Source organism: Eubalaena glacialis, chromosome 4 (genome assembly GCF_028564815.1).
Source record: "Eubalaena glacialis isolate mEubGla1 chromosome 4, mEubGla1.1.hap2.+ XY, whole genome shotgun sequence".
In the NCBI taxonomy this organism is placed as follows: domain Eukaryota; kingdom Metazoa; phylum Chordata; class Mammalia; order Artiodactyla; family Balaenidae; genus Eubalaena; species Eubalaena glacialis.
In genome coordinates this window covers 149,847,998-149,855,449 of record NC_083719.1, presented here as the reverse complement: position 1 = coordinate 149,855,449, position 7,452 = coordinate 149,847,998, and the positions used below count along the sequence as shown (strand labels likewise).

Genomic DNA, 7,452 nt, shown 5'->3' with positions numbered 1-7,452 from the left:
CATACTATAAATGTACTAATACTACCTGTATTACAGGTAGTATTTAACTGTATTTAACTTCGCAGTACAAAACTCTCATCAATAAGCATTAATATTTTTCCCTCTGGTGCACAGTATCATGGAGGTCTGCAGTTACATTTGAATAGCTTATTCCTTTTTTGATTTTATTCAGGGTACTAAAGCCCAATCCTCCACAATGAACCCTCTCCACTATGCCACCAGGCTACTGAAGGAGATCAGAATCCAACAGCAAGAGATCCGCCAAACTTTACCTTAAATAGTTTAGATAATTCTGTTTGCCACTCTACGTATAAGTCTTAGAGGGCACACCTACTGACACATTTTGACCTTTTTCTTATCACTTTGTTATGTTGTCATTAATTCTCCTTCACCACGATACCAGTATCTCTGAGGCCCTTGTTCACAGCCTCTGTTTTAAGTGGACAACGGTGGCCTTTCCAGTGCACTTGCTGCTCATTTCAGAACTGATGCTCTCAAGCAATTCATGCCTTCCCATGTGATTCCATTAAATGGAATCCACTGGGAGGGATGGCTAGTGGTTACAAATTCTAAACATAATGAGCAATATCTTCATGAATTTAGAATTGTTCTGCAGGAGTAATTACTGTAAACTAGCAGTAGGAGTGTGCCACCTTGCTGGGGGTGCCTATTTCCCCAGGTTTTGGTGGCCCGCCCTACGCACTAGATTTCATACCAGGGCTTGAAGCAGCCTCCACCACACTCTAGCAGTGACAGTTTCTCCAGATATCTTCCCACCCCTGCCCCTAGTGGCCCATCAGTTGCTTCACATTACTGATGTCATTTGCAATAATCTGCTAAGGCTTCCAACATCACTCTCCCTCCAGGTCCGCAAGACAAAGGTGGCTTTCTCAGGCTTTTTCCCACTGCCTCATTGCTGTTGACAGCTTTGGAATCATTACAAACCAAGTTTTCACAACTTGTTTCTGATCAGAGGCAACCTTTCCCAGCACGACGTTTGATGACTCCCACAGAGACCTTTTCTGTCTCCCGCCTTTGATTCCTACCTTGCATAGCCATTTGCTACAGGCTCTCTGTTGGGATGCTCTAGCCTGGGAGCACCCATCACCAACAAGACTTTCAGTCCAGTGGAACATGTTCCCCCTCTCCTGTGCATGACCCCAGAATGCAACCAAGGCAGGGACTCGTGCCAAGTATTGGCATCATAAAGAGATTGAGGTGTCAAAAAAAACCTCTGCCACTCAAATTTTCATCTGGGGCCACTTACAACATTAAAATCTGTCTCATTTTCAAAGATTCTTTAGCAGTGTGTCTCATCTGCTCAAGAAGTTTCTTAAAGGGATAAGTTGGCATTGTGATCCAGACACTTCTGACAGCCAATAAGAACTATGGTCACTTCAACTTTTGCTTACAATTGACTTATTATTCCATAATGTATGCCCTCACATGATGTTCACAATTATATCTGTGACTGGGCTTCAGTAGTAACATGGAGTACATCAGTCCTACCCATAGACTTCATGAGATATATGAGAAACTTTTCTCTGTTTCTCTCATATACCATTCCAGAAAATTGCCTAAGGAGTGACTAGTCATGATTTAGGTAAGACCAGCTGGAAGGCTGTGCAACCTCATCCCCAGTCTAATTAGCATTTAAACGTTCGCTCCTGAAGAGGCTTCCCCAACCTGTTTTCTATAAGCCGTGGTCTACTTCCAAAGGTGACTCCAGGGATTTGCATCTCTACCCCTAGTGACAGCCACAGTTGTATCTGGTCAAGATGGACTGGGCTATGATGCAGTAACATATTACAGCCCTCAAACCTCAATGGATTAATACAACTACGTTTCCCACTTGCTTACATTTCATGTCCATTGAAGATCTGCGGGAGGTTCGCTCCACATGGTCACTGCACGGCTCACACACCAACATCTTGTGACTGTAACATGAGAAACAAGAGGGCTCCCATTGTTGCCATGCGGGAAGAAAGGGCATGGAGAACTCACTTTCCTTTTTCTCTGTTGTGGCCTAGGGTTTGACACAGTCATTTCTACTCACAACCCATTGGCCAGGACTAGTCACATGCCTTGTCTAACTGAAAGGCAACTGGGAAATGTGGGTGGGATCACTGGTGAACAGTAAATGTTTTTGTCACAGGTATCTACTGCATAATGTCAGTCTGGCACACCTGGATCAGTATACCTACATGAACATCACAGACAAAATTTACTGTTCAGTGTGCATATATTTCAATTTATTCCTCAAGACAAAATGTAATACCTTTTTACTAACACATGACTAAAGCCCAGAGTAATAATCAGTTCTCAATCTCATGTCTAATATGGCATGTCAAGTAAAAAAGAGAACCGTCTCTCCTTTTCTAATATCTGGGCCTTGGAGACTAGTTCAAGTCCCTTAATTGGGATTCCATTGACGTTTGCCCACTACCTCACTGGGTGTGGCACTTCTTCTCTGGGGTGGCTCAGACTCTCACTCCATTTCCCCCTGTAGAATTAGTGACTGACACTTGGTAAATTCTCAAAAAGCTTAGATGGCTGCATTCATCAGGGTCCTCCAGAAAAACAGAAATTTATTTCTCACAGTTCTGGAGGATGGAAGTTCAAGATCAGGATGCTAGCATGGTTGATGGTCGGTTTCTGGTGATAGCTGTCCCTTTCTGGCTTGTAGATGGCCACCTTCTCACTGTGACCTCACCTGGTAGGGAGAGAAAGTAACCTCTCTGGCATCGCTCTCTTTTTAAATTTATTTTATTGAAGTATAGTTAATTTACAATGTTGTGTTAATTTCTGCTATACAGCAAAGTGATTCAGTTATGCACATATATATATTCTTTTCCACTATGGTTTATCAGAGGATATTGAATATAGTTCCCTGTGCTATATAGTAGGAGCTTGTTGTTTATCCATTCTATATATAATAGTTTGCATCTGTTAATCCCAAACTCCCAATCCTTCTCTTCCCCTCCGCCCTCCCCTTTGGCAACCACAAGTCTGTTCTCTCTGTCTGTGAATCTGTTTCTGTTTCATAGTTAGGTTCATTTGTGTCATATTTTAGATTCCACATATAAGTGATATCATACGGTATTTGTCATTCTTTTTCTGACTTCCTTCACTTAGTATGATAATCTCTAGGTCCATCCATGTTGCTGCAAATGGCAGTATTTCATTCTTCTTTATGGCTGAATAGTATTCCATTGTATATATGTACCACATCGTCTTTATCCATTCATCTGTTGGTGGACATTTAGGTTGTTTCCATGTCTTGGTTATTGTAAATAGTGCTGCAATGAACACTGGGACACATTTATCTTTTCAAATTATAATTTTGTCTGGATAGATGCCCAGGAGTGGGATTGCTGGATCAAATGGCAACCAGGAGTTCCTTTTTAATGGCTGAATAGTATTCCATTTTGTGTGTGTGTGTGTGTGTGTGTGTGTGTGTGTATGTATAATAACTTCTTTATCCATTCATCCATTGATGAACATTGATGACATGGTTGTTTCCATGTCTTGGCTAATGTAAATAATGCTCTAATGAATGTGGATATGCAGTTATCTCTTCAAGATGTTACCAAACCAAACTTGGGTCTCTTCGCCTGCAGCAAAGCCAATCTACTGACACGGGGTTTTGGTGAAGAAAAGTACAACATTTATTGCAGGGTGACAAGCAAGGAGAACAAGCAGCTAATGCTCAGAAAACCTGAACTCCCTGATGGCTTTTAGGAAATGGCTTTTTCTTTCTTTTTTTTTCTTCCTTCCTTCCTTTCTTCCTGTCTCTTTCCCTTTCTTTCTTTCTCTCTCTTTCTTTCCTGTGTCACACGGCATGTGGGATCTTAGATCCCTGACCAGGGATTGAACTCGTGCCCCCTGCAATGGAAGCATGGAGTCTTAACCACTGGACTGCCAGGGAAGTCCCTAGGGAAGGGTTTTAAAAGACAAAGTGAGGGAAAGTGTTGTGGAGTATGTGATCAGCTCACACACAATTTTCTTATTGGTGGGTGGTGAGGCAACCAGATGAGGTCACAGAGGTCAGCATTATCAATCTTCATGCTCCAGCTCGTCTGGGGGCTACATGCTAGTGGTCAGCATGCAGTCGACTTCTTCCATCTTGTGGGGGTTTTAATATCTGAAAAACAACTCAAAGATCTGGATCAGGATATTATCTACAGCCTCTGAGGAGGAATTAAAGGTCATTGACTTTGTTTTATGGTTAAACTATTATTATTTTGTCTTGCTTGATTGCTTTCCTTTGTTTCTGTATTTCTGATTATATTTGCTCTTTGGAAGGCCTAGGAGGCTTAAGTTTTTTTTTAAATAAGAGATGGAGGACACAGGTTGGGTGTCTTTCCCCAGAAAGACCCTGTAGGGTCCTGCTCAGTTTCAAAGATAGTGATTTCATTTTCTTCAGGTATATATCCAAAAGTAGAATTGTTGAATCATATAGTTGTTCTGTTTTTAATTTTTTGAGGAATTGCCATACTGTTTTCCATAGTGCCTTCACCAATTTACGTTCCCATCAACAGTGAGCAAGAGTTCCCTCTTTTCCACATATTCGCCAGCACTTAGCTCTTGTCTTTTTGGTAATAGCTATTCTAACAGATGTGAGGTGATATCTCATTTTAGTTTTGAAATGCATTTTCCTGATGATTAGTCATGCTGTGCACCTTTTCATGTACCTGTTGGCCATGTGAATATCTTTTGGAAAAATGTCTATTCATCTATTCTGATCCTTTGCCCATTTAAAAAAAATATATTTATTTATTTATTTGGTTGCACTGGGTCTTAGTTGCGGCAGGCATGCTCCTTAGTTGCAGCTCCCAGGCTCCTTGGTTGTGGCATATGAGCTCCTTAGTTGTGGCATGTGAACTCTTAGTTGCAGCATGCATGTGGGATCTAGTTCAGTGACCAGGGATTGAACCCAGGCCCCCTGCATTGGGAGTGCAGAGTCTTAACCACTGCGCCACCAGGGAAGTCCCTGCCCATTTTTTAATTGGATTATTTGCGTGGGATTTTTCTTTTTTTCTTGGCTGTTGAGTTGTATGAGTTCCCTATGTATTTTGGATATCAACCCCCTATCAGATATGTAGTTTACAAATATTTTCTGCCATTACATAGGTTGCCTTTTCATATTGTTGATTGCTTCTTGACTATACACAAATTTTTCAGTTTGATGTAGTCTCACTTGTTTATTTTCACTTTTGTTGCTTGTGCTTTTGGTGTCATATCTAAAAAAAAAATCATTGCCAAGCCCAATGTCAAGCTTTTCCCCTATGTTTTCTTCTAGGAGTTTTATGGTTTCTGATCTTACATTTAAGTCTTTAATCCACTTTGAGTTAATTTTTGTAAGTCATGTAAGATAGGGGTCCAATTTCATTCTTTTGCATGTGAATATCCAGCTTTCCCAGCACTGTTTATTGAGAGACTATCTTTTCCCTGTTGAGTATACTTGTCTCCTTTAGGTCAAAGATAAAAAAATAATCTTAACTGTTAAAACATTGGTCTCTTTAAATGCAATGCTCCTGTCTCCTCATAGTACCTTAATAGAACTCTTACTCAGTTCCCTTGGTCACAATATGAAATTACTTTAGCCAAAAATATTCAAGTTTGCTAAGTATACTATTTAAAAACACAGTGCCTTTAATATTTCCTTTATGCTTCCTAGTAAGGCTGAGCCCTTTTCACTGAAGTACCTTCTTTTTCTTCAATGACTCAGAGACTCAGAATATGTAAGGGTTCTCAGCTTCCAGGTTCCTGCACATCTTGGTGTGCTACTCAGAGCTCTGTGCCCTGCAAAGAAAGAGCAGCTGGCATCCCTCTCAGTCCACCAGGTGCAGGGCCATGGGAACAGGAGATCTTAAAGCCATGGGGATCGGTGATGCACCTGGGATGGGTATAAAGGCTGGCCTGAAATCCAGGTGGGCTAGAAGGAAAAGGCAGGAATCTGAAAAGTACTAGAGGAGAAAGAGGAGAGGAAGAGAGAGAAAGTAGACAAGGAAAAACATGTACTTCAAGGCAAACAGTCCTGGCTCTGAATTGTTATGTCTTCTGAATAGCTATGTCTTCATTGGAATAATCAGGTTGTTGGAAGGATTATAGAGTCTTACAATAGGTGCTCAGTAATGAGTAGTTCTTATCAAAGTTATTACGCCAGAGCAGGTGCAGAGGGGCTTATGATGTTGGCAGAGTGCCTTTGCTGCTAGATATTGGCACATTTTTATTAAACTATACTTGCAACCCCTTAAAAAGCCATTAGGTATTAACTAAGCAAGAATATAGGGAGAAAGAGTTTCCTTCTTCTCCACCTAATCCCTACTCTTATTTCAGTCTCCTAGATTGGTACCTCAGCCTATGATTTTTTGCCGTCAGCCAGGCAAACCCAGTGACAGGGACCTGAACATCAGGCCAAAAGAGTTGATGTTTCGAAAGAATAATTTTTCCAAAAAGGAGGATAAAGGGTAAAGATGTAGTTTCACCAGCTCTTGCTGATTCAGCCCCTGATCTTAGAGTTCTTCACAAAAGAAACTGAGTTGTTTATTATCAGGCATTATGCATTATTTTTCTGAAGTCGGTTTCTAAAATATTCCTAAAGGAAGAAAACTTCCTTCTATATTCCTGGTACTGAGCTGATTGTTTCATTTCCTATAATCCTCACAGTAATCCTAGGAAATGGGTATTTTTAGTTCCGTTGAACAGATGGGGAAGCTAATGATTGGAGAGAGGGCGTAACTTTTCTAAGCCAAGTTAAACAGCTTGTAAATGGTAATTAACATTTGTTAAGTGTCTACCCAGAGCCATCTCAATGATTATTATAATCAGTAGTAGTAGTAGTAATAGCAATGGCAGTGACAACTGCTTTTGAACCCTGTATATATTAACCATATATATATTATAGTTATTAGTTTATTATATATATATATATATATATATATATATATATATATATATATATATTTGTGTCTAGTTGGGGAGGATAAATAAGAACATATATATATATTCTCATTTATATATTATATATAATACAAATATAAATGAGAATATGATAAATTCAGTCCAAATACTCATCCTCACAGCTGGCAGGCAAGCTTAAGGCGAAGAGGGTAAGTAACTCTTCCAGAGCCAAACAGCAGGGAAGTAAGTGGTTGAGCCAGGAAAAACCCAGCCCATATTCTATGAATTCCTTCAGAACCAGGACATATACTTCTCTTGTGTTTTAACACAGAGTTAGGGTGCAGTGATCTCAGGCTGATTAATTTTCTCAGTACTAAGCTAGTGTTGCCAAACCTGTCAAACTCAGTATCCAGTGTTGACGAGGATTTAGGACATGGAGTTTTCATGCATTGCTGCTGGGACTGTGATGTGCTTCCCGTCCTCTCAAGCCATTTGTTAATTGTGCTGAAGCCTTTACCAGGCGTGTACCTTCTGACTCCACAATTC

General features: G+C 40.4%; 1 long non-coding RNA gene across 1 annotated transcript; it reads right to left on the bottom strand.

Moving 5' to 3' along the window:
- Window positions 1-1,904: 1,904 nt before the first annotated feature.
- Window positions 1,905-6,625, bottom strand: LOC133090143 (uncharacterized). The gene is made up of 3 exons (XR_009700785.1): window positions 5,709-6,625; window positions 2,600-2,713; window positions 1,905-1,937 (listed from the first exon to the last, which is right to left on the bottom strand). It is a non-coding gene; the product is annotated as an uncharacterized LOC133090143 (long non-coding RNA).
- Between the last annotated feature and the right edge of the window lie 827 nt (window positions 6,626-7,452).